Source organism: Grampus griseus (genome assembly GCF_964374135.1).
Source record: "Grampus griseus genome assembly, chromosome: 15".
Taxonomy (NCBI): domain Eukaryota; kingdom Metazoa; phylum Chordata; class Mammalia; order Artiodactyla; family Delphinidae; genus Grampus; species Grampus griseus.
This window is the reverse complement of record NC_139009.1, coordinates 65,125,377-65,140,006: the sequence shown is the minus strand read 5'-3', so window position 1 is coordinate 65,140,006 and position 14,630 is coordinate 65,125,377.

The following is a 14,630-nucleotide window of genomic DNA, read 5'->3' as shown; positions in this document are numbered from 1 at the left end:
TATTTCATTACTACAGAAATCTATCCTTTTATGTACAAAATTCTCAAATTTCTCTAAGCATGTTAATTTTTTGAGTTTTTCAATTTATTTCTATGTTCTGCATTATTAGGTTCCTCCAAGGTAACATATTGGTTTACTTTTTTTCGTCTTTCTTTGCTGTTGTTACAGTTGTTGTTTGCTTTTGTTGCTGTTGTTGTTGCTAGTTTTACTCAAAATCTGGAATATGGAGCAGCTTGATCATATTTTCCTATTAATGTATAAGGTACTGTGATAATTATTAAATGGCTACCATGAATTTCCTCTGATTTAATTGGTCTCTTCTAAATAAGTGGATCATCATGAATTCTCATGGTTAAGGGGTGTATGTGAAGTGGGTCAAGGGATGGGTAAAATGGTTAGTCACCAGATTAGCTTCATGTTTGTTTCATAAGATTAGATCAAGATAGAAGACTCTATCAACAAATGACTCACTCACAAAATGATGGAATGTCTTTATACACCTGATTTGTGTCTAAGTAAGTTTGTGTGTCTATACGAGTGGATGATGACAGCTACATCAATTGACAACTTTAATATTAGGATACATTAGTTGGAGCACATAGGCAGACTACACATCAAATATTGAAATGAGCAAAGCTCAAAAATCTTCAAATTTGATCAAATTATTTATTTTTGCAATGTTTTTTTCTTCTTTAACCTGTATATATGGTGAATGATATTAATTGTCTAACCACTGTGAAACTAATTTTACATTCCTAGGATAAAATAAATGTTACAGCTAGAGCTGGGATAATGTTGTTAATATTTTATTTATAATTTGTACGCTTATGTTCAAGTGTTAAATGAACTTGTGATTTTCCTTTGTTTTAAGGTCACCACCTAGTTTTGCTGTCTTCATACATTGCACTATATATATATGTACATATATAATATATATAAATATATATATATTTTATATATATATATTTCTATACATCACTCATTTTCCCCATTTGTTAGAGTTTGTATTAAAATTAAGATTATTTACTAAATAAGATTATTTATTACTTGTATTTTTCTTAAACTAACAAGTAAAATTATTTGTTTATAGTTTTTACATTTGGGAGCAGGTGGGGGAGGTGGGAACATATAGTAAGGCAAAGATTATCACCATTCTTTTTTTCCTCCTTTTTTTAATTATGGAAAATATATACAACAAAGTACGTCATTTTAATAATTTTAAGTGTACAATTTAGTGTCATTAATTATATTTACTGTGCTATGCCAAAACTATTTCATCATCCCAAACAGAAAATTTGTAGCCATTAAGAATAACTCCCCATTGCCCTCTACTTCAGGTCCTGATAACCTCTAATATACTTTCTTTCTCTATGGCTTTTCCTATTCCAAGTATTTACTACAGATAAAATCATACAATATTTTTCTGTGTTCAGCATATTTCATTTAGCATTAAATTGTCAAGATCCATTATTTTGTAGCATGTATCATAGTTTCATTTCTTTTGATGACTAAATAATATTCCATTGTATGTTTGTGTGACATTTTGTTTATTCATTCATCTGTTGATGGACATTTGGATGTTTCTACTGTTTGGTTCTTGTGCACAATGAACATTGGTATAAAGTATCTGTTGAGTCCTTGTTTTCAATTATTTTGAGTATATATCTAGGATTGGAATTCCTGGGTTATAAGCTAATTCTATGTTTAGCTTTTTAAGAAATCAAAAACTGCATCCATGGTAGCTGCACCATTTTACAATCCCATTAGCAATGTATGAGAGTTCATATTCATCCAAATCCTTGCTAACACTTGTTATTTTCTGGGTTTTCTTTTGTTTCTAAAAAAATTACAGCCACCTAGTATGTGTGAAGTAATATTTCACTGTAGTTTTGATTTGCATTTTCCTAATGACTAAAATTATTGAGCATCTTTTCATATGCTTATTGGCAATTTATTTAAATTCTTTGCCCATCTTTCAATTGTGTTGTTTGTCTTTTTGCTGGTGAGTTGCATTGTTTCCTTATATATTCTGAATATTAGACTCTTATTGGGTACATTACTTGTAAATTTTTTTATTCAATGAGTTGTCCTTTTACTATATTATTAGCTTTACTTGATGCACAAAACAAATTTACATGAAGCTCAATTTATCTATTTTTGTTGTTGTTGCTCATTCTTTTGGTGTTATAACTCTGAATACATTGCCACCTCTAAGGTCATGAAGACCAATCCATGTTCTCTTCTAAGAGTTTTTTTAATTTTACCTCATAATTAGGTTATTGAACCATTTTGACTTAATTTTTTATATAATATTGTAGAGGTCCAGCCTCATTCTTTGCATGTAGAAATCCCACTTTCTGAGAACTAGTTTTTAAGAGATTATTATTTTCCTATTGAATGGACTTGGCACCCATATCAAAAATAAGTTGATCATAGATGTATGGGTAGATTATTACTATTATTTAATGGTTATAAAATAATCCAAATGTTCTCTTTTGGTATTTTATTAATCAGAAGGATCTAAGTCAACAAATCTAGGATATTATCCATTGTTATCAGTTAAAATAATTTTCTCTCCTTTGTAATTTCATACTGAAGTGATATGTTGTGACTTCTTATTATCTTCCAAATGTCCTAATTCATTTTAATATTTTACATTTATTTTTCTTGCTGTGATTAATTTTGTGACTTTGGGGGCAAAAAAGAGAGTTCCTTGCAAGGAAGAGAGCTCTGTCAAGTGCTGCAGAATCCTAACTCACCAATGAGACAAAACTAGTATTAAGACTGAACCAGAAAGAGATCCGATCTTACAAAGTCTGAATCCATCTTCATATTATTCAATTAAGATATTTTCCCAAAACCCAATTTCCTGAAAAGAGCAAAATTAAGTCTTCTCCTAAGAAAGATAACATGAGGGAGGTGGCAAAGATGAACACACTTTCTCTCATGGATAAGAAACCATGAGATGAGTAAGAAAGGTGAAGACATGGTATAGTTAGGACCCACCACCCTGGGCTGGCAACACACAAATAGGAGGGCTATCACAATTTTAGAGGTTCTCCCCCAAATTTGAAAGTTATGAGTCCCACATTGGGCAGCCAGCCTGGGGATCCTGCACCATGAAGATGAATTCCCCAAAAGTTTATCTTTGAAGGCCAGCAAGGCTTATGTTCAGGAGAGCCAAATGTCTTGGGAAACAGAGACTCCACTCTTAAAGATCAAACACAAAATCTTACACACTCTGACTTTCAGTACAGAGGCAGTGGATTGAAAGGAACCTGGGTTAGACACACTTACTGATCTTGGAGGGCTGCCTAGAGACCCAGGAGGCAACTGACACTCCCACTGGGAATAGAGAGGCTGTCAATAGCCATTTTGGGGAGCTCATATTATGGCAATAACACCAGTACTGGCAAGCAACATTTTGGAATCCTGCATCTAGACCATTAGATCCTGGGACATAGCTTCACTCACCAGCAGGCCAGCCCCAGCACTGAATCCCCCATCCCAAGATACCCAACCAACCCTGCAGGGAAACCAACCTTCCCTCCAGTAGGCCCATAGACATGACATGAGGCACGGCCTCACAGCCAAACAAGTTGAAAGCCAGACCCACCTACCAGCATGCTTTCAGGAGTCAGCCCCACCACAACAGAAGGGCCCACACAGCCCACATAGGGGGCGCCTATAAAGCATATAGACAATCAGCTGACTTTTCAGAGAAAATTTGCAGGGAAGAAGGGGTGGCACAATATATTCAGTGTTGAAAGAAAAAAATAAACAAACAAAAACACAAAAACTAACAACTAAGAGTACTTTACCTGGCAAGTTTCTCATTAAGAATATGAAGGGTTTTATATATAAGCAAAATTTGGTTCTTTGTAAAGATAAAGAAACTGATAAACTTTTAGATAGATCAATCAAGGAAAAAAGAGAGATGATCCAAATAAATAAAATCAGAAATGAAAGAGGAGAAATTACAATGGACACTACAGAAGTACAAAGGATTACAGGAGATTACTACAAAAAATTATATGTCAATAAAATGGACAACCAAGAAGAAATGGATAAATTACTAAAAACATATAATCTTCCAAGACTAAATCAGGAAGAAATAGAAAATATGAACAGAAAAATGAAAATATGAACAGTTAGGAGCAATGAAATTGGATCAGTAATCAAAAAAAAAAAAAAATTCTCAACAAACATAAATGCAGGACCAGATGGCTTCACAGGTGAATTCTACAAATCAAAAAACTAACACTTATCCTTGAACTATTCCAAAAATTGAAGATAAGGACCACTTCCATAAGAATTCCACAAGGCCAACATCACCCTGATACCAAAACCAAAGACACCACTCACACACAGAAAAATTACTGAGGAACATGGTTGCAAAAATCCTCAACAAATTATTTGCAAACCAACTTCAGCAATACATTAAAAGAATTATACATACAATCAAGTAAGATTTACCCCATGGATGTATGGATAACTTGATATCCACAGATCAATTAATGCGATATACCATATTAAGAAATGAAAGAATAAAAAATATAAGATCATCTCAAATATGCAGAAAATAGCTTTTAATAAATTCAATATTAATTTATAATAAAACATAGAAAAATGAGTATAGATGCAAAATACCTCAACATGCTGACACATACGATAAAGCCACAGCCAACAACATAGTCAATGTGAAAATGTGAACTTTTTTCTCTAAGATCAGGAATAAGAAAAAAATGTGTACTCTTGCCACTTCTATTTAACACAGTATTGGAAGACCAAGCCACAGCACTCAGACAACAAAAAGAAATAAAAAGCATTCAAATTGGAAGGAAAGAATTAAAACTGTCACTATTTGCTGATGACAAGACACTATAATAGAAAACCCTAAAGTCTCCACCAAAAAAACTCTTAGGAGTGGTAAATGAATTATGTAGAGTTGCAGGATACAAGTTTAATATGCAGAAATGTGTTGCTTTTCTATACTCTAATAATGAACTACCAGAGAGAGAAAGCACATAAACTCTGAAAACTATAAAACACAGATGAAAGAATTTGAAAATGATAAAAAGAAATGGAAAGATAGCCCATGTCCCTGGATGGGAAGAATTAATATTGTTAAAATTAGCATATTACCCAAAGCAATCTATAAATTTAATACAATCCTTAGCAAAATACCCCAAACGTTTTTCACAGAACAATATCAAATAATTCTAAAATTTATATGGAACCACAAAATATTCTGAGTTGACAAAGCAATTTTGAGGAAAAAAAAACAAAGCTGGAGGCATAAAACTCCCTTTCTTTGGACTATACTACACTGCTACAGTAATCAAAACAGCATGGAATTGGTATAAAAACAGACAAATAGATCAGTGGAACAGAATAGAGAGCTCAGAAATAAACCCACATACAGATGTTCAATTAATCTATGACAAAGGAGGCAAGAATATGCAATGGAGAAAAGACAGTGTCTTCAATAAGTGGGCTGGGAAAAGAAAACAGCTACATGTAAAATATAAGATTAGAACATTTCCTCACACCATATACAAAAAAAAAAAAACTCTCAAAATTGATTAAAATCCCAAATGTAAGATGTAAAACCAAAAAACTCTTACAAGAGAACAAAGGCAAAACACTCTTTGACATAAATCATAGCATTAATTCTTTTTTTTTTTTTTGTGGCTGAGTCAAATGACTTCTTTAATGAAATGCTTAATATGCATCATTGTGTTTATACTTATAAGCATTAAACAAAAGTAATTTTTTTCTTTGATATTTTCTTAACTTCTTAAAACTCATTAAATATTGTAGGATTGTTTTTTAGTTTTATCAGGAGTTTTGAATCTTAAATATATAATAAATTCTACAAACTAGTAGGGGAGTGTATAGTGGATGAACAAGAGTAGTACTTTTATTTATTTATTTATTTTTACTTTTTTACACTTACATTATATAACCATTATACCTCTTCAAATTTACTCTAATAACAATGATACTGCCTTCTTGTTTGTTTTTTTAACATCTTTATTGGGGTATAATTGCTTTACAATGGTGTATTAGTTTCTGCTTTATAACAAAGTGAATCAGGTATACATATACATATATCCCCATATCTCCTCCCTCTTGTGTTTCCCTCCCATCCTCCCAATACCATCCCTCTAGGTGGTCACAAAGCACCAAGCTGAACTCCCTATGATATGTGGCTGCTTCCCACTAGTTATCTATTTTATGTTTGGTAGTGTATATATGTCCATGCCACTCTCTCACTTTCTCCCAGCTTACACTTCCCATTCCTGGTGTCCTCAAGTCCATTCACTATATCTGTGTCTTTCTTCCTGTACTGCCCTAGGTTCTTCAGAACCTTTTTTTCTTTTCTTTTTTTTTTTTACATTCCATAAATATGTGTTAGCAAAAGTTATTTGTTTTTCTCTTTCTGACTTACTTCACTTTGTATAACAGACTCTAGCTCCATCCACTTCACTACAAATTACTCAATTTCATTACACTTATGGCTGAGTAATATTCCATTGTATATATGGGCCACATCTTTTTTAACCATTCATCTGTCGATGGACACTTAGGTTGTTTCCATGTCCTGGCTATTGTAAATAGAGCTGCAATGAATATTGCGTTGCATGTGTTTTTTGAATTAAGGTTTTCTCTGGGCTTATGCCCAGGAGTGGGATTACTGGGTCATATGGTAATTCTATTTTTAGTTTTTTAAGGAACATCCATACTATTCTCCAAAGTGTCTATATCAATTTACATTCCTATCAACAGGGCATGAGGGTTTCCTCTTCTCCATACCCTCTCCAACATTTATCGTTTGTAGACTTTTTGATGATAGTCATTCTGACTGGTGTGAGGTGATACCTCATTGTAGTTTTGATTTGCATTTCTCTAATGAATACTGACTTTGAGCATCCTTTCATGTGTTTGTTGGCAATCTGTATATCTTCTTTGGAGAAATGTCTATTTAGGTCTTCTGGCCATTTTTGGATTGGGTTGTTTGTTTTCTTGTTATTGAGTTGAATGAATGGCTTGTAAATTTTGGAGATGAACCCTTTGTCAGTTGCTTTATTTGCAAATATTTTCTCCCATTCTGAGGGTTGTCTTGTCTATGGTTTCCTTTGTTGTGCAAAAGCTTTTAAGTTTCATTTGGACCCATTTTTTTAACTTTTATTTATAATTTCCATTTCTCTAGGAGTTGGGTCAAGAAGGATCTTGCTGTGATTTATGTCATAGAATGTTCTGCCTTTGTTTTCCTCTTAGAGTTTTACAGTGTCTGGCTTACATTTAGGTCCTTAATCCATTTTGAGTTTATTTTTGTAAAAGATGTTAGGGAGTGTTCTAATTTCACTTTTTTGTATGTAGCAGTCCACTTTTCTCAGAACCACTTACTGAAGAGGCTGTCTTTTCTCCATTGTATATTCTTGCCTCTTTTATCAAAAATAAGATGACCATGAGTGTGTGGGTTTATCGCTGGGCATTCTATCCTCTTCCATTGACCTATATTTTTGTTTTTGTGCCAGTACCATACTCTCGTGATTACTGTAGCTTTGTAGTATAATCTGAAGTCTGGGAGCCTGATTCCTCCAGCTCTGTTTTTCTTTCTCAAGATTGCTTTGGCTATTTGGGGTCTTTTGTGTTTCCAAACAAGTTGCGAATTTTTTTGTCCTGGTTCTCTGAAAAATGCCATTGGTAGTTTGATAGGGATTACATTGAATCTGTGGATTGCCTTGGGTAGTAGAGTTATTTTCACAATGTTGATTCTTCCAATCCAAGAACATGGTATATCTCTTCATCTGTTTGTATCATCTTTAATTTCTTTAATCAGTGTCATAGTTTTCTACATGCAGGTCTTTTGTCTCCTTAGGTAGGTTTATTCCTAGATATTTTATTCTTTTTGTGGCTATGGTAAATGGCAGTGTTTCCTTAATTTCTCTTTCAGATTTTTCATCATTAATGTATAAGAATGCGAGACATTTCTGTGCATTAATTTTGTATCCTGCTACTTTACCAAATTGATTGATTAGTTCTAGTAGTTTTCTGGTAACATCTTTAGGATTCTCTATGTATAGTATTATGTCATCTGCAAAGAGTGACAGCTTTACTTCTTCTTTTCCGATTTGGATTCCTTTTATTTATTTATCTTCTCTGATTGCTGTGGCAAAAACATCCAAAACTATGTTGAATAATAGTGGTGACAGTTGACAACCTTGTCCTGTTCCTGATCTTAGAGGAAATGATTTCAGTTTTTTACCATTGAGAACAATGTTGGCTGTGGGTTTGTCATATATGGCTTTTATTATGTTGAGATAATTTCCCTCTATGCCTACTTTCTGGAGGGTTTTTATCATAAATCGTTGTTGAATTTTGTCAAAACATTTTTCTGCATCTTTTGAGATGATCATTTGGTTTTATGTTTCAATTTGTTAATATGGTGTATCACATTGATTGATTTGTGTATATTGAAAACTCCTTGCATTCATGGGATAAAACTCACTTGATCATAGTGTATGCTCCTTTCAATGTGTGTAGGATTCTATTTGCTAGTATTCTGTTGAGGATTATTGAATCTATGTTAATCAGTGAATTGGCCTGTAGTTTTCTTTCTTTGTGACATCTTTGTCTTGTTTTGGTATCAGGGTGATGGTGGCTTTGTAGAATGTGTTTGCGAGTATTCTTCTATCTGCTGTATTTTGGAAGTTTTTGTGAAGGATAGGTGTTAGCTCTTCTCTAAATGTTTGATAGAGTTCACTTGTGAAGCCATTTGGTCCTGACCTTGTGTTTGTTGGAAGATTTTTAATCACAGTGTCAATTTCAGTGCTTGTGATTGGTCTGTTTATATTTTCTATTTCTTCCTGGTTCAGTCTCAGAAGGTTGTTTTTTTCTAAGAACTTGTCCGTTTCTTCCAGGTTGTCCATTTTTTTTGGCATATTCTTGCTTGTAGTAATTTATCACGATCCTTTGTATTTCTGCATTGTCAGTTGTTATTTCTCCTTTTTCATTTCTAATTCTATTGATTTGATTCTTCTCCCTATTTTTCCTGATGAGTCTGGCCAATGGTTTATGAATTTTGTTTATCTTCTCAAATAACTGCTTTTATTTTTATTGATCTTTGCTATTGTTTCATTCACTTCTTTTTCATTTATTTCTGATCTGATCTTTATGATTTCTTTCCTTCTGCTAACTTTGGGTTTTTTTGTCCTTCTTTCTCTAATTGCTGTAGGGGTAAGTTTAGGTTGTTTATTTCAGATCTTTCTTGGTTCTTGAGGTAGCATTGTATTGTTATAAACTTGCCTCTTATAACTGCTTTTTCTACATCCCATAGGTTTGGGGTTGTCATGTTTTCATTGTCATTTCTTTCTAGGTAGATTTTTATTGCCTCTTTGATTTCTTCAGTGATCTGTTGGTTGTTTAGTATTGTATTGTTTAGCCTCCATGTATTTGTATTTTTTACAGATTTTTTTCCTCTAATTGATATCTAGTCTCATAGCATTGTGATTGGAAAAGATATTTGATACAATTTCAAATTTTTAAAATTTCCCAAGACCTCATTTGTGACCCAAGATATGATCTATCCTGGTGAGTATTTCAACAGCACTTGAGAAGAAAGTGTATTCTGTTGTTTATGGATGGAATGTCCTATAAATATCAATTAAGTCCATCCTGTTTAACGTATCATTTAAGGCTTGTGTTTCCTTATGTATTTTCACTTTGTATGATCTGTCCATTGGTGAAAGTGAGGTGTTAAAGTCCCCTACTATGATTGTGTTACTGTCAATTTCCCCTTTTATGGCTGTTAGCATTTACCTTATGCATTGAGGTTTTTGTATTTTGGGTGTATAAATATTTACAATTGTTATATCTTTTTATTGGATTGATCCCTTTATCATTCTGTAGTGTTGTTCTTTGTCCCTTTAATAGTCTTTATTTTAAAGTCTATTTTGTCTGATACAACAATTGCTACTCCAGCTTTCTTTTGATATCCATTTTCATGTAACCTTTTTCCATTCCCTCACTTTCAGTCTGCATGTGTCCCTACGTCTGAAGTGGGCCTCTTGTAGACAGTGTGTATACGGGTCTTGTTTTTGTATCCATTCAGCCAGTCTATGTCTGTTTGTTGGAGCTTTTAATCTATTTACATTTAATGTAGATATTGATATGTTTGTTCCTATTATCATTTTCTTAATTGTTTTTGGTTTGTTATGGTAGGTCTTTTCCTGCTCTTGTGTTTCCTGCCTAAAGAAATTTCTTTGGCATTTGTTGTAAAGCTGGTTTGGTGGTGCTAAATTCTCTTAGCTTTTGCTTGTCTGTAAAGGTTTTAATTTCTCTGTCAAATTGAATGATATACTTGCTGGGTAGAGTAATCTTGGTTGTAGGTTTTTCCCTTTCATCATTTTAAATATGTCCTGCCACTCCCTTCTGGCTTGCAGAATTTCTGCTGAATCATCATTTGTTAAGCTTATGGGGATTCCCTTGTATGTTATTTGTTGTTTTTCCCTTGCTGCTTTTAATATGTTTTCTTTGTATTTAATTTTTGATATTTTGATTAGTATATGTCTTAGCATGTTTCTCCTTGGATTTATGTTGTATGGGACTATCTGCACTTACTACACTTCATTGATATGTCCTATCCCATATTAGGAAAATTTTCAACTATAATCTCTTCAAATATTTTCTCAGTCCCTTACTTTTTCTCTTCTTCTTCTGGGACCCCCATAATTCAAATGTTGGTGTGTTTAATGTTGTCCCAGAAGTCTCTGAGACTGTCCTTAATTCTTTTCATTCTTTTTTCCTTATTCTGCTCTGTGGTAGTTACTTTCACTATTTTATCTTCCAGGTCACTTATCTGTTCTCCCTCAGTTATTCTGGTATTGATTCTTTCCAGAGAATTTTAAATTTCTTTTATTTTGTTGTTCATCATTGTTTGCTCTTTTGTTCTTTGAGGTCTTCGTTAAATGTTTCTTTTATTTTCTCCATTCTATTTCCAAGATTTTGGTCATCTTTACTATAATTACTCTGAATTCTTTTTCAGTTATACTGCTTATTTCATCTTCATTTGTTTGCTCTGGTGGATTTTCACCTTGCTCCTTCATCTGCTATATGTTTCTCTGTCTTCTCATTTTGCTTAATGCATGTGGGGTCTCCTTTTTGCAGGCTGTAGGTTTGTAGTTCCTTTTGTTTTTGGTATCTCCCCCCAGTGGCTAAGGTTTGTTCAGTGGGTTGTGTTGGCTTCCTGGTGGAGGGGACTTGTGCCTATGTTCTGGTGGATGAGGCTGGATATTGTCTTTCTGGTGGGCAAGACACAGCTGGTGGTGTGTTTTGGGCTGTCTGTGACCCTATTATGATTTTAGGCAGCCTCTCTGCTAATGGATGGGGTTGTGTTCCTGTCTTGCTAATTGTTTAGCATAGGGTGCCCAGCACAGTAGCTTGCTGGTTGTTGAGTGGAGCTGAGTCTTAGCAATGAGATGGAGATCTCTGGGAGAGCTTTCTCCATTTGATATTACTTGGAGATGGGATGTCTCTGTTGGACCAGTGTCCTGAACTCGGCTCTTCCACTTCAGAGGCACAGGCTTGACACCCAGCCAAAGCACGAAGACCCTGTCAGCCACGTGGCTCAGAAGAAAAGGGAGAAAAAGAGAAAGAAAGAAAAAATAAAGTTATTAAAATAAAAATATTATTAAAAATTAAAAAAATTAAAGAGTAATAAAAAAAAGGATAAAGAAGGAAGAGAGGAACCAAACCAAAAAACAAACACATCAATGATAACAAGCACTAAAAACTTATTTTAAAAGAAAAGGGACAGAGAGAAACCTAGGATAAATAGTAAAAGCAAAGCTATACAGACAAAATCTCATAAAGAAGCATACACATACACATTCACAAAAGAGAAAAAGGAAATATATATATATGGAAGAGAGTAACCAAATCAATAAACAAATCTACCAATGATAATAAACTCTAAATACTAAACTGAGATAAACATAAGACCATAAACAAATTAGATGCAGAAAGCAGAACCCAAGTCTACAGTCGCTCCCAAAGTCCACCACCTCAATTCTGGGATGATTCGTTGTCTGTTCGGGTATTCCAGAGATGCAGGGTACATCAAGATAGTTGTAGAGATTTAATCCACTGCTCCTGAGGCTGTTGGGAGAAATTTCCCTTTGTCTTCTTTGTTTGCACAGCTCCTGGAGTTCAGCTTTGTATTTGGCCCCACCTCTGCATGTTGTTCTCCTGAGGGCATCTGTTCTTCACTCATACAAGATGGGGTTAAAGTAACAGCTGATTAGGGGTCTCTGGCTCACTCAGGCTGGGGGGAGGGAGGGGTACAGAATGTGGGGTGCACGTGCAGCGGCAGAGGTCAGCATGATATTGCAAGGACCTGAGGTGCACTGTGTGTTCTCCTAGGAAAGTTGTCCCAGGATCACAAGACCCCAGCAGTTGCAAGCAGCATAGGCTCCTGAGAAGGGAGATGTGGATAGTGACCTGTGCTTGCACACAGGCTTCTTGGTGGTTTCAGCAGCAGGCTTAGCATTTCATGCCCATCTCTTGTGTCTGCACTGATAGCCATGGCTCATGTCCATCTCTGGAGCTTGTTTAGGCACTGCTCTGAATCCCCTCTCCTTGCACGCCCTGAACCTATGGTCTGTTGTCTCTTAGGCAGTTCTGGACTTTTCCCCAGACTCCTTCCCAGCTAGCTGTGACACACTAGCCCTCTTCAGGCTGTGTTCATGCCACCAACCCCAGTCCTCTCCCTGGGATCTGGCCTCTGAAGCCAAAGACTCAGCTCCCAGCCCCCACCCACCCTGGTGGTCGAACAGACAAGCTGGTAAATGCTGGTTGGCACTGATCCTCTGTGCAGGAATCTCTCCGCTTTGCCCTCTGCACCCCTATTGCTGCGCTCTCTTTTGGGAAGTCTGAGGTCTCTGCCAATGTTCAGTAGGTGTCCTGTAGGAGTTGTTCCACATGTAGATGTATTTCTGATGTATTTGTGGAGAGGAAGTTGATCTCCATGTCTTACTCCTCTGCCCTCTTGAAGATCTCTCCCATAGCAATATTTTTGTGGATTTTTTTCAATTAATTCCCTAAGACAAAAGAAGTAGAAGTAAAAATAAACAAATGAGACCTAAATAAGCTCAAAAGCTTTTGCACAGCAAAAGAAACCATTGACAGAATGAAAGGACAACCTACTGAATGGGAGAACATATTTTCAAATGGTGTGATCAATAAAGGGTTAATATCCAAACTATATAAACAGCTCATACAATCCAAAATCAGAAAAACAAACTACCCAATTAAAAAAGCAACAGAAGAGCGGAATAGACATTTTCCAAAGAAGATATACAGATGTCCATAGACACATGAAAAAATGCTCAACATCACTAACAGGCAAATGAATACCATGATGAGCTATCACTTCCCACCTGTCAAAATGGCTATAATCAAAAAGTCCACAATTAACAAACGTTGGTGAAAATGTGGAGAAATCTGTACTGTAATACATTGCTGGTGGGATTGTAAATTGTTGCAGTCTGTATGAAAAATATTACTGGGTTTCCTCAAAATACTAAAAATAGAACTAGCACAAGATCCAGCAACTCCACTGTTGGGTATAAATCTGAAAAACAAAAGAAAACACTAATTCCTAATTCAAAAAGATACATCCACCCCAATGTCCATAGCTGTATTATTTACAATAGCCATGATATGGAAGCAACCTAAGTATTCATCAACAGGTGAATAGATAAAGAAGATGTTTTATATATATAAACATTTATAATACATAACCCAAAAAGTACTGTTATCCAGAATATTAAAAAGTTATGAATTTGTAAGATGACAATCCCATAGGAAGATGAGCAAAATATTTGAATAGAATATGCACACAAGAGTCTAGCCAAATGGACAAACATCAAATGAAAAAGGGCTCAACCTCATTAGACATCAAAGAAATACAAATTAAAACCACGTTGAAATACTACTAAGCATGTTTCAGCATGACTAAAATGTAAATATTGACAATAGTAATGTTGACAAAAATATGGATTAACCAGAGTCTCAAATCTTCCTGGTAGTAAAGTAAATTGGTAGATGTAATTTAGAAAATAGTTGGGTGTTTTATATGAAGTTGAAGGCATTCAATCATCATAACCCACAAATCCTAGCATGATGACCCAACAATATGCATATGTACAGTATCATTAGTAGCAGCATTGTTTGTAATAGCTGTTTACTGAAAATATTTGAAATCTATTAGTTGAAACAAAATGCCCATCAACAGCAGAATGGATAAATAAATTGCTATTCAATTTCTTACGTATTATATAGCAAGGAAAATGAGTGAACTACTACTACTACAAAAAAAAAAAAAACATGATAAGGAAAACATATCCAAATGCAAAAAAAAAAATTACATATTATGTCCTTTCCTTCAAGTTCAGAAGCAAAGAAATCTAGAAATAAAGTTGTGGGGTTAGTTACTGGAAGGTAGCATAAAGAATGTTTCTACAGTGTTGTGATTATTATGTTTTATTTTTTTTTTAATTTGAGTTGTGGTTACATGAGTATATTTACTTTGCTATAACTTTTTGTATTGTGTGTTTAAGATT